A 16,969-nucleotide genomic window follows, 5' to 3' on the forward strand; every position below is an offset into this window, starting at 1 on the left:
TATATATATATATATATATATATATACATGCACACAAACCCGATTCCAAAAAATTTGGGACACTGTACAAATTGTGAATAAAAAAGGAATGCAATAATTTACAAATCTCATAAACTTATATTTTATTCACAATAGAATATAGATAACATATCAAATGTTGAAAGTGAGACATTTTGAAATGTCATGCCAAATATTGGCTCATTTTGGATTTCATGAGAGCTACACATTCCAAAAAAGTTGGGACAGGTAGCAATAAGAGGCCGGAAAAGTTAAATGTACATATAATGAACAGCGGGAGGACCAATTTGCAACTTATTAGGTCAACTGGCAACATGATTGGGTATAAAAAGAGCCTCTCAGAGTGGCAGTGTCTCTCAGAAGTCAAGATGGGCAGAGGATCACCAATTCCCCCAATGCTGCGGCGAAAAATAGTGGAGCAATATCAGAAAGGAGTTTCTCAGAGAAAAATTGCAAAGAGTTTGAAGTTATCATCATCTACAGTGCATAATATCATCCAAAGATTCAGAGAATCTGGAACAATGTCTGTGTGTAAGGGTCAAGACCGGAAAACCATACTGGATGCCCGTGATCTTTGGGCCCTTAGACGGCACTGCATCACATACAGGAATGCTACTGTAATGAAAATCACGACATGGGCTCAGGAATACTTCCAGAAAACATTGTCGGTGAACACGATCCACCGTGCCATTCGCCTTTGCCGGCTAAAACTCTATAGGTCAAAAAAGAAGCCATATCTAAACATGATCCAAAAGCGCAGACGTTTTCTCTGGGCCAAGGCTCATTTAAAATGGACTGTGGCAAAGTGGAAAACTGTTCTGTGGTCAGACGAATCAAAATTTGAAGTTCTTTTTGGAAAACTGGGACGCCATGTCATCCGGACTAAAGAGGACAAGGACAACCCAAGTTGTTATCAGCACTCAGTTCAGAAGCCTGCATCTCTGATGGTATGGGGTTGCATGAGTGCGTGTGGCATGGGCAGCTTACACATCTGGAAAGGCACCATCAATGCTGAAAGGTATATCCAAGTTCTAGAACAACATATGCTCCCATCCAGACGTCGTCTCTTTCAGGGAAGACCTTGCATTTTCCAACATGACAATGCCAGACCGCATACTGCATCAATTACAACATCATGGCTGCGTAGAAGAAGGATCCGGGTACTGAAATGGCCAACCTGCAGTCCAGATCTTTCACCCATAGAAAACATTTGGCGCATCATAAAGAGGAAGATGTGACAAAGAAGACCTAAGACAGTTGAGCAACTAGAAGCCTGTATTAGACAAGAATGGGACAACATTCCCATTCCTAAACTTGAGCAACTTGTCTCCTCAGTCCCCAGACGTTTGCAGACTGTTATAAAAAGAAGAGGGGATGCCACACAGTGGTAAACATGGCCTTGTCCCAACTTTTTTGAGATGTGTTGATGCCATGAAATTTAAAATCAACTTATTTTCCCCTTAAAATTATAAATTTTTTCAGTTTAACCATTTGATATGGCATCTATGTTGTATTCTGAATAAAATATTGAAATTTGAAACTTCCACATCATTGCATTCTGTTTTTATTCACAATTTGTACAGTGTCCCAACTTTTTTGGAATCGGGTTTGTGTATATATATATATATATATATATATATATATATATATATATATACACTTGGGAAGTTATATATAAGAGAACATTGATGGATAATCTGTATTCACTTATACAGTGATGTTATTGTAACTAAAAAACATTTTTGTTAACTGAGCCCAGAGCTGTTCACGTCCTCAGACTTGGATTTATGCATTTCTATGTCAACACTATCAACGCTGAAATGAATCTGCAGCAGTCAGGTGTAAAGCCATGTTCACATTTGGTGTGTTTTTGAAGCTGCCAGAGTCTGTTTTACATTATAATCCTATGGAGTAAACTGTGTTGGTTGGTTGGTCAAGTAAGTGTATCATCTACTACTTGTCGTTAACAAAACTATCTACCTGTTAACGTTAGCTAACATTAATGTTTGCTCAGCAACCGTTATCAATACCGTAAACAGCTGATTAGGCGACGCTTGCCGTTATACGCAAGCTGTTGCTATTTTTTGTTGCTTTTTTTCTTTTCTAAAAAAGCGGCCTCGTCAACTTATTCTTGTCAAAAAAGATGCTAAGTGTGAACACGCCCTAAGTTGTTTAATGCCGTCTCTTGTTTCGTTAAATTTTGCAGACTCTGCTGTGTACGTTCATGAGTTTTTGAGGAGGCGTGGCTATGGAGATGCTCTGAAGGAGGGTGGGATCTTATGCTTTCAAAGCTAGCTTGCTAATGCTAGCCTCTCTGAAATTGCCTACCCTACCTTTAACTTAATAAATAAAAGCTAAATAGAAATGTTTTTTTTAAAGTCACGTAAATTTAAATGAAAACTGAAAAAAAAAACGAATTCAAAATATTAATAAATACTATAATAATATAAATAATACTAAAATAACACTGCACTTAAAAACCTTAAAAACCCTGTTGTCTGCAGTTGGAGTGAAACAGGCCTCCTTTCCACAAACCCCTTCATTTAAAATAAGGGATCTCTACAAGTTTTAGAAGTTGCCCTTTTCACTCCATCTAATTCAGCTGAGAAGGTGAGTTTGCCACAAACAATCAGAAGAGCGTCTTTAACAGCAAACGAATGCTAAGGGTTCCAGTGGCTGTAAAGTTTATTTACTGCTCTCTAATCTCAATAAAAGCTGTCATTGCTGCAATGGATGACCTTCTCTTTACAGTCTCGCGCTGTCTGTAGTGACCAAATGTCTGACCAAGTCACCACAGACAGACAACTGAAAAGACGTGAGATCATTTTTACTAGGACAAGCAAGAAGGTCTGACTTCCAATATAAACATCCAGCACTACCTCATTCAGCGTGCCACAGCAAACCATGTTATCTCGTATTCTGACGTAAGATAGGCATGGAAGGTTGTTACCGGAGAAGGAAAAGTGGGAGAGCAGCGCAGAGATTACCGTGATGACTGGAGCCTTGTCAGAATCGCAGCAAATCAGATGACACTTCAATAGGGGGAGCCAGGGTGTATGGCAAAATTCGAAAATTGAGTTGACAACACCAGCGATAAAGGCGTTATGGTCGGTGGAAATTGGTCTTTAAATGGTTTGCGGCCCAGTTGTTGAGCAATGCAATTCAGAAGTGCCCGATCTGAGCAGCAGAATCATGACCAAGTGGGAATAGGGGTGAATATACATGTTGAGAGATATAGGAGCTATGAGCTGTCTTTCATCTCTTTTCAGAGGTGGGGAGAGGAGAGGTCAGGAAAGGCAAAGCCCAATTTTTCCCACTGTAACACACAGACAAAAAGAAAAGAACGAAAACAACAGGGACACTGGAGGTTGGTGGTGGCTGAGAGAAAATGTTAAAGGGATAGTTCACAGAAAAATGAAAATTCTGTCATCATTTTCCCACCTGCATGTTGTTCAAAAACCTGTATGACTTTCTTTCTTCTGTGAAACACAAAAGAAAATCTTTAGAACCAAATAATAATTATAATAATAGTTACTATAATAAATTATTATTACAAGGGACAACTATTAAAAATGTAATTTGAAAGCATAATAGTAATAAGAATAATAGTTACTATAGCCACTTTACAATAAGGTTTCATTAACTTTAGATAACTACTGTACATTAGTTAATATAACCTAATGAACATTACTTCTACAGCATTTATTAATCTTTTTGTACCATGTTAACTAATACATGAACGAATGAGACATTATTGTAAAGAGTTACTCAATATATATGCAGTACAGTCCAAAAGTTTGGAACCACTAAGATTTTTAATGTTTTTAAAAGAAGTTTCGTCTGCTCACCAAGGCTACATTTATTTCATTAAAAATACAGTAAAAAAACAGTAATATTGTGAAATATTATTACAATTTAAAATAACTGTGTACTATTTAAATATATTTGACAAAGTAATTTATTCCTGTGATGCAAAGCTGAATTTTCAGCATCGTTACTCCAGTCTTCAGTGTCACATGATCCTTCAGAAATCATTCTAATATGCTGATTTGCTGCTCAATAAACATTTATGATTATTTTATATTGTTGAAAACAGTTGTGTACTTTTTTTTTCAGGATTCCTTGATGAATAGAAAGTTCAAAAGAACAGCATTTATCTGAAATACAAAGCTTCTGTAGCATTATACACTACCGTTCAAAAGTTTGGGGTCAGTAAGAATTTTTATTTTTATTTTTTTTAAAGAAATTAAAGAAATGAATACTTTTATTCAGCAAGGATGCATTAAATCAATCAAAAGTGGCAGTAAAGACATTTATAATGTTACAAAAGATTAGATTTCAGATAAACACTGTTCTTTTGAACTTTCTATTCATCAAATAATCCTGAAAAAAAATATTGTACACAAATATTTTGTACAATTGTACACATTAAATGTTTCTTGAGCAGCAGATCAGCATATTAGAATGATTTCTGAAGGATCATGTGACACTGAAGACTGGAGTAATGATGCTGAAAATTCAGCTTTGCCATCACAGAATAAATTACTTTGTCAAATATATTCAAATAGAAAACAGTTATTTTAAATTGTAATAATATTTCACAATATTACTGTTTTTTACTGTATTTTTAATTAAATAAATGTAGCCTTGGTGAGCAGAAGAAACTTCTTTTAAAAACATTAAAAATCTTAGTGGTTCCAAACTTTTGGACTGTACTGTATATAATATTATTATTATTATTATTATCTAAAATAATATTCTATTATTAGTAGTAATATGTACATACTTTAATTTTCTCATAATATACATTGCACATCATCTCATTTCTCATAGAGTCTGAAAGGGTTCGTTCAAAGATTCAGTCTCTCTAAACCTCTCCTTTTCACGATTCTATGCTCTGATTGGTCAGATGGCCCAATCTGTTGTGACTGGTGAACAGCTTACAGTGTGTGTCGGAAACAAAACCATATCTGAATGTCAGCTCTTCCTTAGCGCTTAATACAAACAGTAACAATGGCATCATTTTCTTTTTCGGAGTGTCTATTTACACTGAATGCAAATAGGCTCCTTTGTTGGCAAACGTTATTTACACTAGCTCTGCTCTCCAATATCTCCAATATGTTTCACACCAGTAACGAGTAAGGCTCGCAGACCTAGCTTTTAACACAATCGACACGGGTTTGAATCTGCTTTTTGCTGAGTTTGCGTTTATTTTCAATAAAAATTAAAATTAATGTTCTAAAAGTGGAAATAAACTGCAAATGAATGTTTAATAATAGTAAAAGTGTTTATTGGGAAGGGTTAGGGGAAGGTGTATGGAGAGTTTTTATTCTCCCAATATATCAGCATCCATTTAATAATTTTAATAAAAATAATCATTTTAATCATATTATTGCATCCTGTTAATGTACAAAAATACTGAGGTGCAAATAGTATCTGCCTATATATAGCATCTATTTACTATTTACTCTTATTTCAAAGAACTGATACTTTTACATGATGTAAATAGAATCTGTCACCTAGTGTAAATAGCATATTGCTAAGAAAATGCTGCTATTGTCACTTAGTGTAAATAGAATATATTGCTATTTTCACTTAAGCCAAGTTTACACCACAGGACTTTAAACATTGGCAGATCGCTGTGCTGTTCAGACTACATGACTTGCTCTGGAGTTAAGTCGTTGTGGTGTTCACACAACACAATCTGCAACAGGGGGTTAACACACTACAGGAGCTGACAACAACTCTGTCACCCAATGACTTTATTTGAAAATGGACATTGGGAAGAAATTAGATAAAATTTTGAATTAAATTTAATTAAAATTAAATTAACCCTTTCACACATAAGTTTAAAATATTCTGGCCGACCTCCCAGAGTTAAGGCCACCATTAGTACGTTTCCTTTATTGTTTCCATGACGACGCATCATGATTGTCACGTGACGCACCGCGGCTACACTGTATGACAGATGTATCGCTTTTCTCACCATGTCATCAATTATCTGATATTCCGATTCTCATATATTTGCAAGTGAGTGTTTTGTCATTCAAAAACCTACATCATGATCTTGATCTTAATCTATAACGTGAGATGGGCGCCACCTTGTTTGTTTGGCTTTAGTTCGGAGATTCCTGTCAGTCGGATTTATAGGCTACAACACGTGAATTCATCCATGTGGCCAGTGAACTGGGAGAATAGAGTGAGCTTTATAGTTACTTACACAATGTGTATCTGATATGAATAAACGTTGGCAAATTATAGGCTATTTGAATGGATTGTTATTGCTGCTTCCATAGACATCAGTGTATATTTCATTGGCTGTTGCATCACGACACGTGACACCACTGGATTTCGAGTCGGCCGACACCAGATATTTAGCAAGCTAGATATTTGTCTGGCGTCAGCAAAGTGTCGGCGACTCGTCAGCGAGTCTCTTTGATGCATCGTTGAGTAGTTCACATATAAAGATTGGCGAGCACCGATCACCCTCTGATCTTCCCCTGATCACAGCCCGACCTGTCGGCGAGCTCGTTAACTTAAAATCCTGTAGTGTGAACTTGGCATTAGTGTAAATAGCATCTATTGCTAAGAAAATATGCTATTTTCACTTAGTGTAAATAGCATCTAATTGCCATTTACACAGTGTAAATCCGCATCTATCTGCCTTTTTTCCCCCCGTATCAATTCCGGCACAAGTCCTCATCTTTTCGAAGTGCATGCAAAGTAGATTCACAGTGCTGAAAACATGCACTTCTCGACATGAACAACACGAACCAAACACTTCCAGGCCTCAGCTACAACTAAAGTGTTTGAGGGTGGGTCAAAGTAGATGTTGTTTGCAGGCAGCCAATGAAGATCAGAGGCTGGCATTATGCAAATTAATTATATTGTCATTACCAGTGTTAATTTCATTTTTTCACGGATGAAAAAGAGACGATGACTAAACAAAAATGCGTTTTGAATGACTAAAACTATGACTAAAATCTACAGACTCGCCCAGCAGCACATCTGACTGCTTAGTAATTAATGAATAGCGTATATTTATGCCAAGCGATTGCTTATAAGCTAATGTTGATGAATTATGACAATGTTTTTACACGATGTTTATATGGTAGTATGTTTTAGACGGTTGTAAGAAACTATAATAGTACCTCAATTATAAGTGTGTCAATCCCTGAAAAGTACTGAATTTAGCTCTTTCGTGTCTTTTTGCACTTGAACGGTCAAAAACCTTCCGCTTTGGCAAGTAAAGTACAGTGTACTTTGAACGTAAACAGTTTGGGGAATATCAGATGTACCTATATCATTGTATAAGATCTGTGTATTGTTAGAGAAATGCTTAATGCATTAAAATTTAACTAAATTAGATTTTAGTCAACTAAATCTACCGTAGATTTAGTTGACTAAAATCTTGTGATATTTAGTCGACTAAAACTATAACAATTTCCGATGACTAAAATATGACTAAAACTAAATGGCATTTTAGTCAAAAGACTATGAATAAAACTGAATCAAAATTTGCTGTCAAAATTAACACTGGTCGTTACATAGGTATGTTATAAGAAGTGTGACTGGGATTGCTGTTGACTCCTTTCGGCTTCTTTTTTTTGGGAGACAATAACTTTTTTTGTTGTGCATTTTGATCTCTGAAACTTTGCAAACCTTTTACATTCACAAACAGCTATATTACACACTGCATGAAATGTAATATTCGAAAAAGCTTAATAGGGGCAGTGTAAGATCATCCATTTATACTGTAGAGACTAGAGAGCAGCTCAATTACTAAGTCAAAAGGGGAAAGTGCTGTGTCATATTTGAGCCCTTTAGGCCAAGTATGAGGTTTCTGTAATGTTTTACTCTCCTTCACTGTATTTTGTTTTGAGAAACAATATGAATTTATCAAAGTAGAATACCAGCGCTGTTGCCTGCACACTCTGATACAGAGTTTTCTCAGAATGTGTCGAGCGGGAGAGATTATGGTGGGAAGCAGGGCTGATGCTAGGCTTTTAAGAAGGCTGAATACCTTGTATTTAAATGAAAACAGCTGTGCTCGAATAGCATTAAGGCTGGCTTCGTCCTGTCAAGATTTCACATTTCTCTGCTATTTTTTTACAGCTTTTTTTCTGTCTCTCCAGGTTGAGAGAAGTTTAAGTTGAAAATGGTTTTGGGAATCGTCTGCAAATCTCCCTTGAGCGGATTAAACTGTGGGACTGGAAGAACTTAGCCAGACAATTTCCAACCACGGCTAAATTGCTTAGATATGAGAGCGTCAGAGGAATAAATATTATTTTAAACCCTTAAAACACACTGCTTTCTTCATCTCTCTGATTCCTTTCTTCTCCTGTCCTCTTTCTGCGCCAGCTCCACGTGTTTGAAATTACTCAATTTAGCATAATGTTCGTAATTGATCATTTAGTGGAAAATGCAAACATGTCGGTTGCTGACGGGTTCCATATTTTGTGTGTGAATAGTTGTTTCTCGACGAGTCAGGGGACAGCTGGTTGACGTTTCACACTCATCAGGAGTTGTGATCATGAAATGGGATGTTGGCCTTTTCTCACCAGTGATTTGCCTTAGTGTTTTCAAACCTGTCTAGCAGCCCAGCGTTTCACAGCCGGACCGTCTGGTTCAGTGCTGAGCTGGATGAGAAGCATTCCCCTGGGACGAGAGGGTCATCTTGGGAGGGCATACATGAAGTTAATGGAAGGTATGGTACACATGAAATCCTTTGCACTGTCATTCTCAGTAACAGTACAAAGACTGCAGATGTTTTGGCACTATTTGCTGAATCTTTGTCTTAAAGCCCTGTGTATACTTCTTTTTTTACGCGTACGCTAGTGTACGTGCACAGTCGAAAGCACAGCTTTGCGAAATATACTTCATTTGACTCGTACGCTTACACAGCATTCGACGCATGCGCAATTTTGAGCAATCTCTTGCGTTATAACCCATGTAAATATATTTGTACACTTTCATGCTAGAGTTGTACAAATGAGGGTAATTTCTAACCTCTTCACTCAATCTGTCGTCTCTATAGGCCTCCATTGTCTCTGTAGCTTGAATGCGTTCCGGTCTGTTCTGTTATGCAGGTTTTCTTTGTCTACCTTGTGAATCGATGCCCCCATGGGCAAGGTTGCCACCTTGTGGATAAACTAATTACTGCAAAAAGTATGTGCGGTTACAAAAATCCGGCGGTGCATGTACAGTAACTGCATACTATTCTAATGACGAAATTCGCATCACGCGCACTGTAAGCTTGCGTACGCGTAAAAAGTGAAGTATACTTTGATCTTAAGCCATATCTTGTGGAAGCCAGTTTCCAATATTTACTGTTGAAGGTTGTGACTTTATTTCTCATAACCGAGAAATAAATCGCATTATTGCAACTTTATATTTCAAAATGTGTCTATTTATCTTAAAATGTATCTAAATGTGACTTTATATACTTTACATAACTTTGTTTCTCATAATTGCAACGTTATCAAAATGTGACTTTATATCTCACAATTGGGACATCGTTTCTCATAATTGCTATTTTATATATCAAAATGTACTTTATATCTTGCAATTGACACTTTATTCCTCATATCTTGCAATGTGACTATATCTCAATTTACGACTTTTTTTAGAATTGTAACTTTATCAGAATGTGAATTTATGTCTTACAATTGTGACTTTGTTTCTTTATATCTCAAAATGTGTCCATACACTATATCTCACAGTTGTGACATTTCTCCTAATTTTATATTAAAACACTTTGTTAGCTTGCAATTGCAACATTTTTTTCATAATATCAACTTTGTGTTGTGCAATTGTGACTTTGTTTCTCATAATTGCGATTGTTTGTATCATAATGCACTTTATACCTTGCAATTGCGACTGCATATCTTGCAATGTGACTATATCTCACAGGTATTGTGATTGAATATCTTACAATTCTGACTTTATTTATCATAATTGCTTATCCTAAAAACTTTGTAACAATTTACAGTAAGTTTTTATTAGTTAACTACTGAACAATGCTTCTACATGTGCCTATATCTTACTGTGTGGCTTCATATCTCAAAATTGTATTCTCATTATTACAATTTTACATATACTAAAATCTACTTTATATTTTGCAATTGTGACTTTTTCTCAAAACTTCAACATTATATCTCCCAAATGGAAATGGGTTTCCATAAGATCGTCATAAGATACTGTACTTATGAAAACATATTACATTGTTTCGTTACTAAGGTGCTGAATGGTATATTATATTAATGCTTTAAGTGTGTGAGTGTCTCTAGATTAGATTAAATCCAAATTTGGGAAGGTACAGAAAATAAATAACACATTCTACAGAGCCCTAAAGGGACATGGTTAGGCATGCTGCATTAGTTGGTTACATTACAGTATCAGATTTCACTTTCCTGAAGATAGTAAGGAGAGATGACTAAAAGGACGATGTTGGAGGATTTGGTGCACAACAGATCCTGAGCTTCATTGACAATATTGTAAAATGTGTGGTCAGTACCGCCACTCCCTATACACAGAGTACGCGTGATCGCAAATTCGAAAGTGAAAGTAAATAGCGAGCGCGCATTCAAAAGCGATTTCATACCCCCGCATTTTGTTAGCAGCTCCCTGATGCCTTCAAATTATATACCCAACTAGATAATTGCAAAAGCGTTGAAATATATTTATTCCTTCTATCACATTTTTTTCATCACACTGTAAAAACAAATCCCAGTAAAATTTACAGTAAAAAACCGGCAGCTGTGGTTGCCAGAACTTTACCGTAAAAAATACAGTAGCAACGTAAAAAAAAATCTGTTAAATTTACGGTATAATAATGTATTTCATTAACTGATATAATGTTAATTTACCAACCTAATGAAGTACTAATATCTGTTTTGTACCTTTATAATACACTGACAGTCACCAAACACAGTGGTGATATAAGAGTCACATGATGAATCAAAGTTCATCACAAGCAGCTTTTCCACAAGCTGGGGAGGACAATACTAACATATAGAAGGTGCACACAGTGTCATTCACACACACACTAAACACCATCATGGTAACATGCATGAAATTTTAAAAATGCAATAAACATTAATTTAACAACATTAGATGTAACATAAAACCCTAATGTACATAACTGATTAGAAAAAAATGAGAAAAACTAAGAAGAAACAGAGTTATTTCAACGAAAATATATCAAATGTGAAGTGTCACACAGGGAATTGTGGGAATGTCAATTTACGGTTTTTCACTGTAAATTTTACAATGAATTGTTATTTTTCACTTCCAAAAACTGTGAATTTAACAGTATTTTACCGTAAAATTACATTAAATGTACCGTTAGATCTATTACAGTTATTCACCGTATATAGTACGGCAACTTTCTGTAAACCAATTGACAGTCTTTTACTGTTAAAATCACGGTCATTTTTTACAGTGCACCATATCCCTTTAGGGGATCCGTAGAATGCATAATTTCCATTTTAAACATATTATTCGTCTTCGGGCACATCCCTAATCTAGATGTACTAGGTAGTATATTTCATGACTCTTATAGTCAACCCCGATAATCGTCTTGTTGTCCTACAATTCCTCTAATCGTCTCAGCCAAGCATCCTGGCATATTGTGTTCTGCATATCTCACACAAAGCCTGACTCCGTTTCCACACTTTTTCAGGCTTTTGACAGCTTTGTCTGCAATAACAGGTGTCTCCTTATTTCACCACATGCATCCGCGATTCCTCACTACCGAAGGTACGAAAAAAAAAAGCGTTTTTTTTTTTTTTTTTTTTTTTTTCCACAGCTCAAATCAGGCAGATGTTGGCTCATTTTTGGTTTTCAGGGCCTCCCTTTTCAGTTTCAGCCCTCTCCCGCCTGCTTTCCACCCTCCCACCCCCCCTCCGGAGCGTGGTATCGGCGAGGAGCCGCAACAGGAGAATCAGAGAGGGCCATCTGATCTAACTGACAGGTCCCTGGCAGATGTTTGCAGCTTTGTTGACATTTTCCAGCAAGCCCACTGAGCATCTACGGCGAATCCTCATCTTACAAACCTAAAGCCTAGTTACTCTGAGGAATACACGGACCTCACGTTCATTCATTTAGAAGGGCTATTTATTTACAGATCTTTGTAACAGCCATTTCAACTCTTTGTGTTTTAAAAATCACATTTCCACTTACATAATTTCATTTCTGACATGAGTTACCTTGCATTTGTGTTGAAAAATCAAGGCGGTGAATGCCAAGTCAGTACTTAATTAAATCAGACAGATGATTTCATGCATCAAGATTAAACTTAGACTGGGAATTGCTCCAAGCCCTTTTAATACAGAATTTCCTTTCTTTCCCTTCCACAGAGATTGCAAATTGCAAGTGGACAGGTATCTCCGACCTCCTTAATCCCACCGAGCCGTCCCCCCGTGTCACCTGGGCTCCATCGGCAAATTGGTTTGAACTCCTCCGATTTTACAGCGCACGTCCAGATGTCAGTAAGGCTGTGAGATCTGTCGAGGAGCTGTCAGGGCGAGTTTAGGCCCCTGCCCTCGCTCTGGACATGGCCCTTACAGGTCTCGGATCAGGGCGGAGTAAGAGGGGACTCGTGCTCCCCGCTCTCCTCGGCCTGTCAGCCATGTTTAGCACCTCTGCGTGTGACAGAGCTAAGATGGAGAGAACCACTTTCAACTCTTCCCACTAGATCAGTCAGGGAAGGGGTGAGGGTCAAATGAAAGTGTTTAGAAATGCATGGATGTCCATTCATTTTTTTGGACAGAAAGTTGAATGGTTTTATTTCTTTCTTTTTTGGGAAGGCCCAAATACACAACTGTTTAAAAGTTTGGGGATGGTTTCTAAAGGTTTTTGAACAAAGTCTCCTATGCTCATGAAGTCTGCATTTATTTGATCAAAAATACAGTAAAAACAATAATATTGTGAAATATTACTATTTTCAATTTCAATTTTATTACGTTTTAAAGTGTAATTTATTCCTGTGAATTTTCAGCATTATTACTCCAGTCTTCAGTGTCACCTGATCCTTCAAGAAATCATTCTAATATACTGATTTGGAGCTCAAGAAACATTTGTAATTATTATCAATGTTGAAAACAGTTGTGCTGCTTAATATTTGTGTGAAAAATGTAATACATTTCTTTTTCAGGATTCTTTGAATAGAAAGATAAAACAGACTAGCATTTATTTGGCATAGAAATAATTTGTAACATTATAAATGTCTTTACTCTCATATTTGATCATTAAAAGTTTACATTTTTTAATTATATATATATATATATATATATATAAACAAAATATTTAAAAATATTACCTAGAGGTGCACCAATACTAAATTTCTCTGCCGATACCGATAGCCGAATATTCATAATGATAATGATATGACACCGACACCGATAGTTTGGTTTTTCTTAAGGAAAAAAAAACCCTCCCAAGTAATGTTGCAAACAATACAGGGAGCCCTCTCATTTGGTACACTACAATATTAGAGGTTACAATTATCAACAGAGGTAGGCCTATTATATTCAGCTGCTGTTTATTTTCAGATATAATAATTACACTCAAATAAAAACAGAAATGTTTGTATAAAACTTAGTATCACATAAGGTAGTTTTCATAAGCACTTGTCTTCATGGCAAATTTACACAAACATAATTAACAGTAAATAAGCTCCTCTCTGGTGTTTTTATATATATATATATATAGCCTATACATAGCTATGGAACTGTGAACATTGGAAAACATTCCTGAGGTAAATTCGACATGATGTGACATATTGTTCACAAGCTGTTTTACTGACGTCTTTCCGCGGTTGAAGCACAAATAAAGTGATTACATGAGACGTGATACATTCTGGTAAGTTGTACTAGGCTATATCTTTCAACATACCTTTGATATTCATGCATGTTTTTCGCCTATATTGAAGAGGAAGAAAACACTCGCGCTCCGCGCTGCCGCCTGAACTGAGGCAATTACAGCGATCTGACACTCACATTTAAGAGCGCCAAAGCGCCATTTATTGTTTGAATTTCATGATAAAATGAACAGAGTTTTAAAATTGAAACTTTTATTCTTATCAGAAGTAACAAAACACAAAGCCTTTTGCAATTATTGGATGGGAGGCGCTACAAATAATATTTGATGTAGCAAAAAATAAAAATAAAGACGCATACCTGCGTCACTATTTTTAAACTGTTAATGCGTTAAAATTCAACACAAAAGCTGGTTTGCCAACCGCCAAGAAGAGGAAGAAGAAATTCAACATGAGTGAATTTCTTCACACACCGTAGCCTATGTATGAGTTGCAGTCTGAACACGTTTTTCCGCACCCTTTTGATTGCCAGGATATAATTGGCCCTGATCATCGGCCATTTTTAAACAATCGGCCGATGGCCGGTAAGAATAGCTTTTATCGGCCGATACCGATTGTTGGCCGATACATCAGTACATCTCTAAATAATCATATATAACTTATATATATGTATATAACTTCTAAACTTCAATAATACTCATTACTGCCTAAAAATTGCATTAAAAAAGCCAAAAAAAAAAAAAAAAAAAAAATGCTAAAACAAACAAGCATTTTTGTCATCATTTGTTGTTCCTGATATATAATTTATTAATTAATTTATAGTATAATTTAGCACCAAAAAGGACAAAACAAAAAACAAAACAAAAAACTACAGAATTAGGACAAAGTGATAGTGATACAGTATGTGGAGAAAACACTGAATATTAAGCCATTATTAACTAATAATCTTCCTGTCCTCCAAAGCATGTCATTCACACTTGTGTTTAAAAATTAAAATAACATAATTTATAACTGTAATTAAAAATATCACCATATCGAGGTTTAACATTACTGACACCAAACTACATCCGTTTTCACTTCTCATGTGACCAATCATGCACCACAGAATCTTGGACAACTCCTTTGGTGCTTCACATATAGTAAAAACGAAAACAATACAGGGTTGAAATAACTGTAAATAACAAAAGTTTCATTTTGTGGAGTACTATCCCTTTTCCCTATCGCTTTTTTTTTTTTTTTTTTTTTTTTTGAAAGTGTATGTTCTCCACAAAACCCTCAAGTGTTCGGCCAGGTCAAGGAGCTTCTGTTAACACTTTTCAAACAGCATGTCCCTAGTCCTAATCTATTCTCCTGATGTAATTTATATTTTAAAACCTGACCTTACTTTTTATTTCACTAAGCCAACACATTTTTATCTTTCGCACTGCAGTTTGACAGCCACTGACAAGTGAAGTGAAAACCCTCTCATGCAACCTGCCCTCATGAAGCCTGGGAAGGTGAAATCAATACGGTCTGTATTTTAAAAAGGCACTGATACGTGAGCATGACTCAAAATTACTACCTTAGACTGACATGCAGAAGTTATGAAGATAAAAAAGTGACTCAAAACAGGGACAAAAGGCAATTTGGCTGCGGCAATTGATATAGACACCGATATGCTGAAAGCTCGATGCGAACGGTAATTGACAAGAGTATCAGAAATTCAATGGAAAAAAACAAGAGTGCAACAAAACGAAATGGCATTTCTGGTGAAATGGTGTTGGTGAAGGTTGACTGAACTTCAGGTTTCAGGTGACCCATTCACACTAGCTTTCCTTTTCTCCTCTCTCTCTTTCTCACAGTTCTTTTTTCTTCTCCATTACTCGGACGCTGAATGATGGTGATTTGGTTGAGGCCCAGTGAGTGTCTGAGGAAAATTGGTTGGTTGATAAAAACGATGCTATCAAAGAGGGCTACTTTCTCATTTACATTTAGATGAGTATTGATTATTTATTTACTCAGTGGAGTGGGATTCTTTTCCAATCTTATCTCTCTCTCGTCTTGTGCTTGTCACCTGGTAGAGGGGGGAAAAGAAAGCGTGAGAGAGATAGAGTTCTTGACACCACTCGAGGATAACAGCATTTTGTTGCACAGATAAAAGTTAGAAGGGTGCTCTCCCTTTGTCTCCTTTTTCTATTCTCTCGTCTCTCTTCCTCCACACCAATTTTGACAGAAGAAGAAAGTTTGCAGAATTAAAACTGATGGCCTTGGTTGAAAGGGTATAGGTGACAAGCTCTCAATTTGTTGAAAGAGTGGAATTCGACATGCAGTAATGGTTGGAGGATTTCAGAGAGCAGTGCAGTATATCGATGTAACAGAGTTTTTGTCGTTGTTTTGTCAGTATAATGACATTTTATGTATTTCACTGATTGTCAAACAATCAAGCATATCATTTTTTTCAGTCTCATTTCTTCACAGTAGTTTTTGCTCAAGTAAATATTTTTCGGGGTCATTTTATTTTTGAAAGTAACATACCTTAAAGTCTTGGCTACAAAAAAGCTACTGGACATTCAGACGTTATTCATTGAACACATGTTGTACTGTTGTGACAAAATGCCTCGATGGTGGAAACAATAACAAAATATAAAAGGTAGATTAAAAGAAAAAATAAATAAATTACATAAATAAATTAAAGTATTTATTGTGCAAACAATGGTTTGATATTTTTGTAACCTACCTTTTATATGTTCTCATTTGTATGTTTTTTAAATGATTATTTGTGTGTGTATATAAATGTTGTTTATTATCAGTTTCCACAAAAAAAAAAAAAGTTTTAACATTGATAATAATAATAATAAATGTTTCTTGAGCTGTAAATCATCATAGTAGAATGATTTCTGAAGGATCATGTGACACTGAAGACTGGAGTAATGATGCTGAAAATTCAGCTTTGCCATCACAGGAATAAATTACATGTAAAATATATTACAATAGAAAGCAGTTATTTAAAATTGTAATAATATTTCACAATATTACTGTTTTTACTGTATTTTTTGATAATGTAACCTTGGTGAGCATAAGAGACTTCTTTCAAAAGCAATAAAAAAAAAAAAAAAAATCGACAAAGTCTTCTGAATGGCACTTTATATATAA

The sequence above is a fragment of the Megalobrama amblycephala genome, linkage group LG12 (assembly GCF_018812025.1).
Source record: "Megalobrama amblycephala isolate DHTTF-2021 linkage group LG12, ASM1881202v1, whole genome shotgun sequence".
Lineage (NCBI taxonomy): Eukaryota > Metazoa > Chordata > Actinopteri > Cypriniformes > Xenocyprididae > Megalobrama > Megalobrama amblycephala.